This window comes from Macrotis lagotis, chromosome 7 (assembly GCF_037893015.1).
Source record: "Macrotis lagotis isolate mMagLag1 chromosome 7, bilby.v1.9.chrom.fasta, whole genome shotgun sequence".
Taxonomy (NCBI): Eukaryota; Metazoa; Chordata; class Mammalia; order Peramelemorphia; family Peramelidae; genus Macrotis; species Macrotis lagotis.
The window spans coordinates 144,844,273-144,858,135 of NC_133664.1; the positions used below are offsets into that span (position 1 = coordinate 144,844,273).

At 35.4% G+C, this 13,863-nt stretch overlaps 1 protein-coding gene across 1 annotated transcript in view; it reads left to right on the forward strand.

Moving 5' to 3' along the window:
- Positions 1 to 13,863, forward strand: part of DOCK4 (dedicator of cytokinesis 4) — a 345,771-nt gene that overhangs the window by 222,587 nt on the left and 109,321 nt on the right. The window lies entirely within an intron of this gene.

Here is a 13,863-nt window from a genome sequence, read left to right on the forward strand (position 1 = left end):
GAACAAGTACAGCCCCTTAAAGAATGTATTTTGAATATGTGCTGAGAAAGGGCACTAGACCTACATCATACATTCGTCTCTCATTTATAATAGTGTGGATTAATAGATATTTGGGTGACTACAGAAGAATCTTTTAAGGATGTCTATGCTGTTTGGTAGCTCTTGACTAATGAAGCCACAAAGAAGATTAGCTAAAGGTTGCACAAAGCAAGTGGTGTGTGTGTGTGTGTTTGTGTGTATGTGTGTATATGTGAATTTGGGTTAGAGTCAAATGTTGAACATATAAATTTCAAATATACTACTAGAAACATAGAAATCTGAATTTCTCAGTTGAAGGTGAACTGTAAAATGGCATTCATTGAAATCCTAATCTGTAACATTATTTGTGCTAACAAAGAAGTTTTAAGCTTCATGAAGATGTTAAGAGTGCAAGCATTTATTAAGCACCAATTACATACCAATAACTCTGTTAAGTGCTCAGGACACAAAGAAGGGCAAAAATAGTCCATAGCTTATAGTCTAAAAGGAAAGACAACATGCTAACAACTATGTGCAAATAAAATTATAAGCAAGATTAACCTGAAGCTAATCTCAGAGGGAGGCAGAAGCAATAAGGGGGACTGGAAAAGCCTTCTGGCAAATGATGGCATTTGAACTGAAAGCCAGGAGGCTTAGAGGAGGAGAAAAAATTCCAAGTATAGGATTCAGCCAATGAAAATACTCAGAAATAAGAAGGGGATTTTGTCTTATCTAAGTTTTCTATGTCTTCCAATGCCTAGAAGAGTGTGTTCATCAAGATTGATTTTCCTTTTTTTTTTTTTTGAGTAGGTAAAAGAGGAAATGCTGTGCCTCATTTCTTAACTATCCTTAATCACCTGGGAAAGACTTCAAATTAAAAAGACCAAATTCTCCCACTACATTCAGGGCCAATTCCAGTCTTCCCAATCTTTAGCTTGCCTCTGGACCCAGATGGCTTTAGAGGAGACAGATGACTTGACATAGTCCTCCCTCACTTAAATCTAAATCATTTACAAGTTGTGGCATCACCTTCCTGAGGTCATTGTCCTCACAGAGAATGAAGGACAAACAACAAGGCCAAAGGAACTTTATATGTATTTGATGAATTGAATTGATCTTGTTAAGTACTACATTTTAATGGAGGAAAGATATGCCTATGTATTTTTATCAATCAACAAGTAATTTACTTATTTTAATAATAGTAGCTATTATATTAGCACTTTAAGGTTCTAAATACACACACACACACATATTTGTGTATATGTGTTGTATATTTGTATATTTAAAAATATCATTTTATCCTGGCAACAATCATTTAAAGTAGATCTGTCATTATCCTCATTTTCTAATTAGGATACTGAGGCTGAGAAAGTATGATTGGTATCTTAGGTCTCCTTGACTCCAAACCCAGCCTTCTATCCTCTATATTACCATTTAACTACCTGATTATGATGTTCCAAGCAATGGGCCCTTTGGAGGATATCAGTACAAAAATGTACAGTCCTTATTCTCAAGAAACTTACGTTTTTAACATGGATAACAGCATGTACATATATAAGTATATATTAGACATTCATAGCAAATATGCTTTGATGTGAAGGCACTAATAGCTATAGTAAAGTAGGAAAGAGAAATAAAGGAAATGTCCCTGAAAGGAATGATGTTTGAATTGATTCTTCTAGGGTTCAGAGGGCTGGAGAAAGATCCTTCTAGATATTGCCAGTGCAAAGCAATTGATTCTTTTTTTTTCCCTTTCTCCTTTCCCTCCCCACTCCCCTTGACAGTGAGTAATCTGATATAGGTTATACCTGTATGACTATGTTAAACATATTTCCATATTAGTCATGTTGTGAAAAGAATTGGAACAAAAAGGGGGAAAAACCATGAGAGGACAAGAAACAAAAAGAATAAAGTATAAAACAAATTTTAAAAATTGAAAAGAGTATGCTTTCATCTGCATTCAGACTTCGTAGTTCTCTCTTTGGAAGGGATGGCACTTTCCATCAAAAGTCCTTTAGAATTGTCCTTGATCATTGCACTGCCCAAAAGAGTTCAGTACATCATAGTTGTTCATCACACAATTTTTCTGTTGTTATGTACAATGTTCTGGTTTTGCTCACTTCACCCAGTATCAGTTCATTTAAGTCTTTTCAGGCTTTTTTTAAGTTTAGCCATTCATGTTTTCTTACAGAACAATAGTACTCCATCACATTCACATACCACAGTTTGTTCTGACATTCTTCAGTTGATGGGCATCTCCTCAATTTTCAATTCTTTGCCATTCTAAAAAGAACTGCTATAAATATTTTTGTTTACGTGGATCTTTGTCCATTTTTAATGATCTCTTTGGGATGCAATTCTAGTAGTCTATTGCTGAATCAAAGGGTATGTATAGTTTTATTGCCCTTTGGGTGTAGTTCCAAATTGCTCTCCAGAATGGTTGGATGAATTCCTAACTCCAGCAACAATGCATTAGTGTCCCACATTCTCTCCACATTAATCATTTTAAAGGGATTGATTCTTGAAAGGATATCAAGGTTCAGAGGGCTGGAGAGAGATCCTTCCAGATATGTGCCAATGCAAAGCATAGATGTGGGAAGTGGAACGTTTGAACTGCAACTTCAACAATATGGTGGAATCATAGAGTATACAAGAGGGAGGAGTGGGGGAAAAGTAAAGAAGGGAGAAGAGAGAAATGTATAAGATTGGTAAAGGTGAGCTACAATCAGGTTGTGAAGAGCTTTAAATGCCTAACAGAGAAATTTGTATTCAATTCTTAAAATAAGAGAGAGCTAATGGAATTTAAACAGTGAGATGATACTATCAGACCTGTGTGTGCTTTAGGAAAATCACTTTTTTGAGTCTTTGGAGGACACAATGGAATATGAAGAGATTTGAGAAAAGCAAATAGATTACAGCAATACTCCCAGCAAAAGTTGATACAGGGCTGACCTAGGATGGTGACTACTATAAAATATGTCAAGAAAAGGCAACATTTGTGAGAAAAATTGCAGAGATAGAAACTAAAAGATTTGTTGACACTATGTGTGATGAGAGTAGAAAGTTGAGGATATTACTGGCATTGCAAACTTCAGCAATTGAAAAGATGGTGATGTGTTTCATAGGAATAGGAAAATTCAGAAAAAGGGGCACTTTTTGAGGAAATAAAATGAACTTTATTTTGAACATGTTGAGTTTGAAATAGCTATGAAGCATCCAGTTTAAAATATCCAATATGCAGTTGCTTTATTAGAGTAGAGTTTCACAGAGAGCCAGAACTAAATATACATAGGTCAGGAGTCATCTGGATGAAAAGTTGATTAAATTATAGGAATTTATGAGGCCATCAAGTGGAAGAGTATATAGAGTAAAGAGATCATCCAATAGAACTTTGTGGGTAGATTTGCAGTTAGTAATATGGATGAGGACCCAGAAAAGGAAACTGGGAAGGAATAATCAGAAAGGTAGGAAGAAAGCAAAAATCCAGAAAGAATGGTCAGAAACAGAAAGTGGGCAGTATTGTCACAACTTATAGAAGAATTAAGAGGGATGAGATTTGGGAAAACGTCTTTAGATTTGGCATTTAAAAGCTCACTAGTAACTTTGAAGAGAGCAGTTTGAATTGAATGATGAGATCAGAAGCCAGATTGTCAAAGGTTTAGAAAGTACATTATAAAACTCTTTTACATATTTCTACAGATTGAGAATAATGTTGAAAACAGCAAGAATTCATAAGTTGAAAGAAATGACCAAGATAGACTAAACTATTGCTTTTTATCACTTTAAAAGTCACTAACAAGAATAATGTATACCATAAACTCTGGATAAAGGTATGCACTTTTCTAATTCCAGACAACCAATAGAAAACAGATTATGATGATTTCCTGCTGAGTGATAATTTACACAGATCTAGGACAAATCAATCAAAGTGTTATACCTGCTTTAACTACTTGAATTGTGACTACTGTGTATAGGTTTGCTGTAGAGAATAAAAGAAAAATATATTGAATACTCATCAAGCCTGATTTCATTGCAAATAATGGAGATATTTAACAAGCATTTCTTTGGAATGAACATTTAAAAACAGTCAATAGTAGTTGTGGGAATTCAGTATATTGACAATAAAATTAGAAGTTCTTATTGAGTTATGGAAAAAAATGTGAATTAGAGATCTTATGAGTTAAATGCAAACTTTTATAGTAAAATTTATCCCTACACATGTATATAGGGGGGAAAAAACCTAGGAGTTTTAGTAGACTTTAATATCATTATGAATTTACAATTATGCCCTGGTTGCCAAAAAATACTTATGTTATCTTTTTGTCTCCATTAAGAGAATCATAGTGACAAGAATGATAGAGGCTATAATCTCCATCTGTTCCCTGCTTTTTAGTGACCATATATAGAGCTACATGTCATATTTAACAAAGAATATTGATCCAGATTAGAAGATATCTAGAAGGGGCAGCTAGGTGGTGCAGTGGATAAAGCACTAGCCCTGGAGTCAGGAGTACCTGAGTTCAAATCTGACCTCAGACACTTAATAATTACCTAGCTGTGTGGCCTTGGGCAAGTCACTTAACCCCATTTGCCTTGCAAAAGAACCTAAATAGATAGATAGATAGATAGATAGATAGATAGATAGATAGATAGAATGGGATAATCTAAATGGTGAAAGGGATTGTAGATCATGTCATACGATCAGTTAAAGAAACTGGATGTGCTTCATTAGGAGCATTGATATTTGAGGTAGGGGGAGAATGGGGAAAAGTATGAAAGCTGTCTTCAAGTATTTTGACAACTTAGAATATGGATATCATGATAATTCTACATTCTGCTTGGGGTTAAAGGGTAGAAAGAGCAGAGGTACGGGTCAAAGTTCAAGGTAAGGAAAAATTATCCAAAGTTTAGAGCTAACTAAAAGTGAGATGGCCTTCTTTAGTGGGGTAGTGGTTTCCCCATCATTGGAAGTGTTTATAAACAGAAATTGGATAACCACTTGTTGATAATGCAGTGGATTCCTTCTGACATATAAATTGGAGCTAGATATCCTCTCATGTCCCTTCCAACTGCAAGATTTTGTGATTTTGTCATATTTATTTCTCTCACATGATTGTTATTTACAAGTAATTTGAGAAAAGGTAACAAAAATGGCAGCTCTCAAGCAAAAAAAGATTCTTGAGTCCATGGAACTGCTATTAAACTTATAAACTTACTGTGTTCTAAAAGGTTCAAAAATTCAATAAGCTTCTAATGAAATTGTGTCAGATTCTGTGCTGCATGTGTGGAATACAAAGACATAAATGAAACAGTTGCTACCCTCAAGGAACTACTTGTGTATTTAGATCTCAAATGTATTTTCCCAAAGAAAGAATGAAGATGAAGTTTCCAAAACAATCCATGAAAATCCAATTAACCTCTGACATTGTTAAAAATATTTTAAGATTTTTTTGGGGTAAAGCCAAGATGCAGTGTGAAGGTAGCATTTCCTAGGAACTCCTCCACCCAAACTCCAAAAGCCAATAAATGATGACTCTAATCAAAATTTAGAGGGGCAAAACGCACAGAAAGACTGAGAGATACATTTTTCCAGTCCAAGATAACTTAGGAGTTCCACGGGAAAGATGTGTTTCACCAGGACCAGGGTTTGGAAAAAAAGCTGGGCCACAGTGCAGTCCAGCCCAGCCCAGCCCAGAGATCACTGGCAACAGCTTGAAGGGGTAGGGAGAGAACTCTGCTACACCAGAATGAGTGTGGAGTGAGGAGCACTGGTCGCAGACTCCGCAATGAGAATCTGCAGAAAGCAACCTGCACTCCCAGAGAAGGTAAGGGAGGTCTGCAGAGATTTCTCTGCTCTCCCTTGGGGTAGGACTCTGCTGTTTGCCTACACTCAGATCCAGGTTGCAGTTTGGGCTTCCTTACTAAGTAGACAAGCTGGATCTCTCTTTATAGCTCCAGGGCAGATGGAAGTATGGGGGTCATCTACATATCAAAGCACAGGCAAGAGAGCATAAGACCTTGGAGGAATAAAGGTCCCATTGGGGTGTCCCAAAAAACCACCCCAAAGCCTTGGAAGTGTTGCCTTGGCCTGAGGAAATGAGTAAATAACAGAAAAGAAGAATCTGACCATAGAGAATTACTTTAGTCCCATGGAAGATTGAAACACATACTCAGATGATGATAAATTAAAGCTTCTATGTCCAAAACCTCCAAGAGAAATAGAAAATGGGCTCAGACTATGGATGAGCTCAAAAAAAGGCTTTGAGAAGCAATTAAGGGGGGTGGCTAGGTGGTGCAGTGGATAAATCACCGGCCCTGGAGTCAGGAGTACCTGGGTTCAAATCCAGTCTCAGACACTTAATAATTGCCTAGCTGTGTGGCCTTGGGCAAGCCACTTAACCCCATTTGCCTTGCAAAAAATCTAAAAAAAAAGCAATTAAGGGAGATGGAGGAAAAATTGGGAGGAGAAATGAGAGTGATGCAGATAAATCATGAAAACCAAATCAACAGCTTGGTGAAAGAAATACAAAAAAATACTGAAGAAAATAATATGTTAAAAACCAGTTTAGGCCTAATGGAAAAAACAAAACAAAAGGCAAATGAAGAGAAGAATGCCTTAAAAAGCAGAATTGGCCAACTGGAAAAGGAGATAAAAAATTTCTCTGAAGAAAATAACTCCTTCAAATGCAGAATGGAACTAAAGGAAGCTGATACTTTGTAAGAAATCAGGAAGAAATAAAACTCTTCCAAAAAAAGTCAAAAATTAGAAGAAAATGTGAAATATCTTATTGGAAAAACAACTGACCTTGAAAACAGATCCAGAAGAAATGATTTAAAAATTATTGGGCTATCTGAAAGCCATGATCAGGAGAAGAGTCTAGACTTCATTTTTCAAGAAATAATACAGCAAAATTGCCTTGAGATCCTAGAAGTAGAGGGTAAAATAGAAATGGAGAGAATTCACTGGTCACCTCCTGAAAGAGATCCCAAAAGAAAAACTTCCAGGAATATTATAGTTAAATTCCAAAACTCCCAAATCAAAGAGAAAATTCTAAAAGCTTCCAGAAACAAACAATTCAACTACCATGGCTCTATAGTCAGGATGTCACAGGATCTGACAGTATCTACATTAAGAGCTTGTAGGGCTTGGAATATGATATTCTGGAAGGCAAAAAGATCTTGGTTTACAACCTAGAATCAACAACCCAGCAAAACTGAACATCCTCTTTCAGGGGAAAAAATGGACTTTCAATGAAACAAGGAACTTTCAAACTTTCCTATTGAAACAACCAGACCTGAACAGAAAGTTTGAGCTCCCAAGTACAGGACTCTGGTGAACCATAGAGGGAGTGGATGAGAAGGGCTAACTATGAGGAACTTAATGATATTGACCTGTTTGTATTCCTGCATGGAAAGAAGATATTGGTAACTCACATGAATTTTTTCATTTATAAGAGCTGTTAGAAGGAGCATATAGACAGGACATAGGAAGGGGGCAGAATATAATGGTATAATAGAGTAAAAAGATGGAGTCAATGGGTGATAGAGGAAAGTACTGGGAGGAAGGGAAAAGAGATGAAGAAGAAACTAAGAAATTTCACATAAGAATCAAGAAAAAGTTTTTTCAATGGGAGTGGAAAGGGGGAAGGCAAGGGGGAACGAGTGAGCCTTCATTCTCATCAGAAATGGATCAGAGAGGAAATAACATACACACTTAATTGGGTGAGGAAATCTATCTTATCCTAGAGAAAAATGAGAAGAAAGGGATGAGATAAGGGGGAATGGGGGGAGGAAAGGGGGAAATAGGTGATAGAGAAGAGGGATGATCGAGGGAGAGGGTACTCAGATTCAACACACTTTTGGACAGGGCCAGGTTGAAAAGAGAGAGAGTGTATAGAATAAATGAGAGTGGGGAGGAATAGAGTGGAGGTTCAGCTAGTAATAGCAACTGTGGGCAAACTATTGAAGCAACTTCTCTGGTGGACTTATGATAAAGAAAGCAATTCACCCCAGAGACAGAGCCATTGGAATCTGAACACAGACTGAAGTACATTTTCTCTCTCTCTCTATTCTTGAGGTTTTTCATCTTCTTGGTGGGGGAGGGGGTTTATGTTTACTCTTATAACACATTCAATTTAGATCAATGTGTAGCATGGAAACAATGTAAAGACTATCAGACAGCCTTCTGTGGGGGGGGGGGGGGTTGTAAAATTCAAAATTAAAGGCCCAGCAATAGAGCAACCAAGTTACAACCAAGGTAGGAGCAGTGCAGACTAGTAATCGTGTGATTGAGGTGAGTGGAAGAGTCATCTTGTTTTAAGAAGTGTTTGAGATCAGAGAAAAGCATATGTAATTCAAATACCAGTCCAAGTATGTTGTCAGAGTTTTTGAAAGGCGTGGATACCCAAGTGCTGCATAAAAGCATTTAAAAAAATGTAAAGTCTGAGGTGGTGGGATTTTGTCAAAGTCAAGGTATCTAAAATTCAGAAAACTTACACTTTTTAATCCAGGTTCTAGCTTCTTCCTAGAAATAAGCTTCAGTCTTTTAATTCCAAAAATTTGCATATCCTACCATTTAGGAATATCACATCCTCTATAGTTAGTCCTTGTTTGGGCCCATCTCTTCCTTTTGATGCAACTGTTCTCACAGTATCTTTGGTACATATACAACAATGTAGGCAGATCAAATTAATTCCCTAGAGCCTATAGTTAAATTTTCAATGTATTTGCTCCTTGGAAACTATCAACCCTAAAAATCAGGGATGGATTTATTGTTGTACTGATTGTCTAAACTTAATAAAGTAATAAAGTAAATTATTTAATAAAATAAAATAATAAGATTTCTTTAAGAATTCAGTAATATGAAATGGAAGATTAGGAACCTTCAAATAAGTCTACACCATGAGAATATAAGAGAGTGTGGTCTTTTGAAACATTAGCATAATGGCACAGTGTTAGAGTGGTTAGAGTGCCAGATCTGAAGTCAAAAGGATTCATTTTTGTGGGTTCCAAGCTGGCCTGCCACAAACACTAGTTGTGTGATGTTGGGCAAGTCACTTAACCCTTTCCCCCACAGTTTGTTCATCTGTAAAATGAGCTGGAGAAGAAAATGGCAAACCACTACACAATCTTTGCCAGAGAAAATCCCAAATGGTTTCACAAAGAGTTGGACATGATTGAAACAATTCAACAACTTTTGAATTGCACTATAGTGAAAAAAAATTCTTCCATGATACTCTTACTAAAAAAAGCAAGTAATAAAGAAAACATAAGGAAAACGAAGTTGGATAAGGAATAGATTTAATTTTATTTTCTTGAATTCTGGTACTTGAGGAAATGTAGGCTTAATTGAAAGGGAATGAGGAAGTAATTGAGATTTAGGGAGTGAATCTAAAGGAGATTTGAAGACCCTTTGAAGAGATTTGGAGGTTAATGGCATCTGTTCTTTTGTCTAATTAAATTTCACAACTATTAGCTTTTCCTTGAAATAGGCTTCTTGGAACACTATCCTTGTACCTCTCGCACTTAAATAGGGTCTTTTTTTGTTTTAAAACAGTCTAAGAGGAAAGAAAAAAGATATATTCTTAGAGTTAATGAGCTATAATTAGGAGAGAATAAAAAGGTCTGGGTGAGGAATAGGTTGAATATACTTAAGTAGTATATGATAGAAGAAATGGGGAAATATAAGATATATTGAATAATCATGTGTAGAAACATGTAGGGGAATCATGGGACATTGAAAAGATCCCTGCACTTATTGTCAGAAGACATGAGTATAAATCTTAGCTCTATCCCTAACTAGTTGTGAATGAGCCACATCACTGAGTTTTAGTTTCCTTTGTTTCCTCATCTCTGAAGTGATGAGAGGGCACTAGGTGGTCTTTAGGGTCCCTTTCATTTATAAACCTACTGATTGTATGTATAAGATCTTGAGGAGAGGGAAAGGTGGATAGGGAGGATGATGATGAAAATGAAAATTATGTTGATGATATCAATAAAATGCACATATTTAACATATGTGAATCACTTTACAGTTATTATCTCATTTAACAAGATAAAGATACTTGGTGACATAGTTCTTTGTTTGGCTATTGTAAAGCTTTAGTGGTTATGAATAAGCTGGGCTTCATTAAGGGAATACAAAGGTAATGTGTGGCTCATTGCTGATAAATTGTGTTCTTTATTTGGGAAAATACTCTAGCCTTCTTTTTTACAACAACAAAAAAATCTAAATTGAAATCAGTTTTTTTTTGTACAGGCTAAATGGCTCTAATAAAATCAAAGAACTGCCTTTTGATTATTTGCTTTTATGACATTTTTGTGCCACAGTTTTCTCTCCTGGTATAAATATTTAGAAGTTGATTTTTCATAACCATTTTATTTTTCAAAGTTAGACATTTCAAATAGAAAAGTGAATCTTCTCAGGTATAAGATTTGTGGTTTTTGTAAACCACGAATCCATCTTTGAAACATTTTGATGTGCCTTATAGGAAAAAATGGTAACCACTGTGCAAAAAAAAAAAAAAATCCATATGTAAAAATCCATATGTAAAAACCTTATTATGTTAGCACAATTAAAAAATGCCATTTTAGGAGAGTAAAGTCAAACCAAAGGCCTTGTAGCTGGAGATTGTTCTTGCTGTGTTTGCTCTAACTACTGATATTAACTTTATCAATTTAGCACTTTTATCCACCAATGTGACTGAAATGAATCTTAAGATAATACAGAGATCAGTAGGTACTATTCTATCATCACTTGAAATTGTAATTAATTCTGGATTATATGAACTTGGGTGGTCTTATTCTTTCCTAGGATTTTCAGAGAACTGAAATCTGCTGAATTTTGTTTCTCAATACTCTAGGACCTCAGCATTTGACTGCCACCAGGGAAGTAAGATAAGACACAGAAGATAGACTTTCTTAGAGATAAATCTTAAAGGCTGTCTCCAGAGAATACCAGCTCTGCAGTTTAACTAAATTCCTAAAACAGCAAAGCATCTTGTAATGGGGTTTGACTATATTACAATCCTTACAAAACGCATTTGCTTCAACACTGGTTTTTCTGAAATTCAGTATTCAAAGTCACGAAAATCCTTTCCAGTTCAGTAGCTACGAAAGCACCTTTGAGATTCTAGGCAAATTGCAGAAGTCATTTCCACTAAGTTTTCTAAAGGCCACAAACATTAGGTGGCAAAATGAAAGTTACATGAATGAAGATATAAAAGATTCATGTTTTGGTTACAAATAATGTCTTAAGTAAGTTGTTTGCCTACCATTCAGAAGGATCAATGGATAGCTTTAAAAGTTAGATGTAAAAATCAACTTCTGTCAACAATGCAAAAGGGAAATATGAAAGATGACAGTAACCTTCAATATAAAAGAATTGTACATATCTAAGTTGATCAGGTAGCCCTATATAATACATGAGAGCCTAGCAGATAGAAGGATGCCAGGAGGACTATCTTAAAACACATAGGAACTACCTTGCTAGGTCCCTGATGAAGATGATGAAGATGATGATGATGATGATGATGATGCTTGTCCTTTATTCTGGAAGAAGACCATGAATGATATCAGGGAGGTGACATCATGACAAGCACATGAACTGAATTTGAATGAGGGGTCCTGTGCTAAGTCATCAACCTCATTTTGTTTATTAGAGATATCTGGATTCAGTGGCCAACATGAATCAGGATGAATGGAGATGTTCCTGGATAGTAAGCAATCAAGGTTAAGTGATTTATTAGGTCTCTCTCTACTCACTCTTTGAAAACTCTAGCAGTGCAAATACTTACAGCATGTTGTAAGGAACTGGAACTAAGAAACATTGCATTTAGAGAAGATAACCAGTAGTTATCCACTTATTTACTTACTTACAGATCAGTTTATCTATTTATTAAGTGTTAATCAGCCATGAGGCTGTAGTATTTCTGAAGTAATGGCAAGAATGGAAAGCATTAGTAAGGATTCACCTCTTTTTTTTTTTTCAGACATATAACACTAGCAAACAGTCCCTATATTACAATTTCTTGGGGTCAAAATTTCTGGCAATGCTATAGATAGCCCCCCCCTCAATTTTGAATGATTTTATAGACTTGTCAATGGGAGCAAGAGGTAATAATAGTTGGGACAGTTAGGTGGTGCAGTAGATAGAGCACTGACCCTGGAGTCAGGAGTACCTGAGTTCAAATCTGGCCTCAGACACTTAATAATTACTTAGCTGTATGACCTTGGGCAAGTCACTTTCATTGAAAGCAATGCTTGAGATCATTGTGTATAACAGTGACCCTTGATATTTTTGCTTTACAGAATTCTGGTTCATTGAATTCTAACTCTCATTTCACCTAATTATGCTTCAAGGGGAGGAAAATACCAATCTCCCTCATCTGGTTATTGCTGCTGGTAATGTTCTATATGTTCATTTGGGGATTTGTACTACTCCAAAAATATTTTAATTTGGCAAGATAATAATTCAAAGACTGTGGAAATGACTGTTGTACTCATAAATAAAAATACATTAATGCCTAAATAGTATAAAAACTCATTGCTCAATGTCTATAGTCTTTAAAATATACTTTTCAGCCTACCTATAATATGTTCAGTACTATTTTACTCTATGGATGTCTATACCATGTTACTTGCACTTTGTTAATTTGTTCATTTTCTCTGAGCATTTCCATAGCCTGGAGCCTGCATTTCTATTAAGTTTAGACACATTGGCACTATCTAAACCCATATCTGCCATGAACTCTTTGAAGGTCATAGTTTGATAACTATGAAAATACATGATAATAAAGATTCACTATGCTACTCTCAGAGATCCCAATGTTAAATGCATATTTTGATGTTGTTTCAAAATATATTACTCATTTGAATATTATATACAGAAACCTTTAATTTTTATATTTTGGAAATAAAGGAAACTGAACTTCATAGAATTCAAAGACTTACCCATAATTATATGACAAGCAAATGGCAAACTAGAAGTCAGTGTTCTGACTGTGCCCTTTCAAATATTCCACCCTAACCTTCTGCGGTAGACACATCTAGATTTCATCAAGGCCTTTGACAAGGTTTCTCATGAAATCATTATGGCCAAGGTGATGAAATGTGGGCTAAATGATTTTACAGTTAGGTTAATTTGTGGCTGGTTGAACAATTATACCCAAATAACCTTTGATTCATGGATTGATGTCAAAATGTAGAGGAGTCTCTAAGTTACATGATATAGGTTCCTGGCCTTAAGCCTGTCCTATTAAATGTTTTATTAATGATTTAAGACTTAGAAAGTATGCTGATCAAAGTTGTGCATGACATGAAAGGGAAAGAATATAGATAGCTAATGTGCCAGACAACAGAAACGGAATTCAAAAAAATCTCAATGAATTAAATAAAAGGTCAAATATAAAAGATGAAACAATACAGATTACTGAGAATTTGCACTTAAATTTACAAAATCAATTGCTCAGAAGTTGGATGGAAGAGGTATGACTTAACAGCTGTTTATGTGAAAAAGATTTGTGAATTTTAATTGACTTTGAGATCAATAAATTAGTAATGTAATGTGACTGCCAAAAGGAAAAAAAAGTCAATTTTAGACTGCATTAATTAAAATATATAATGTCCTAAGCAAAGGATACAAAGGAGAAGATATCATGCTATAATATTCCTTATCAGATCACTCTTAGAGATTTTTGTTCAGTTCTATGTACTGCCTTTTAAAAGGGATAGGGACAAGTTAACTATTATTCTTTGAAGAGGGTAACAAATATAGGGCCTTGAAAACATGTCATATTTTAGTGATAGCAAAAGCTATTTATGTTTATATTGTGAATAAAATTTGAA